Source organism: Penaeus monodon, chromosome 21 (genome assembly GCF_015228065.2).
Source record: "Penaeus monodon isolate SGIC_2016 chromosome 21, NSTDA_Pmon_1, whole genome shotgun sequence".
Taxonomy (NCBI): domain Eukaryota; kingdom Metazoa; phylum Arthropoda; class Malacostraca; order Decapoda; family Penaeidae; genus Penaeus; species Penaeus monodon.
In genome coordinates, this window is record NC_051406.1 from 10,895,005 (window position 1) to 10,895,314 (window position 310).

Here is a 310-nt window from a genome sequence, read left to right on the forward strand (position 1 = left end):
AAAGCATTTCCACATCGTCCAGAGCAACGATATTGAATCTCAGCTGGAGTTGAAATCTGCCTAGAATATAAAGCATTTCTTATAGACTTTGCAAGTACAGAGAACTTCACATCAGAGTAGGTATAATGAAGTGACAAGAGCAAAAGCCACATCTTAGAGATAGACAAACACCTTACCAAAGAACAGACACAGATTGGAGGTGTGTCAGTCAGGGGCCAGAGTTCACCTTGCACTGTCTCTTGTCCTGGCCTGAGTGTGCCTTTATACTCTCGCCAGCTGTCGATACAGAGTAGTCGGTCCCTTCATTAGT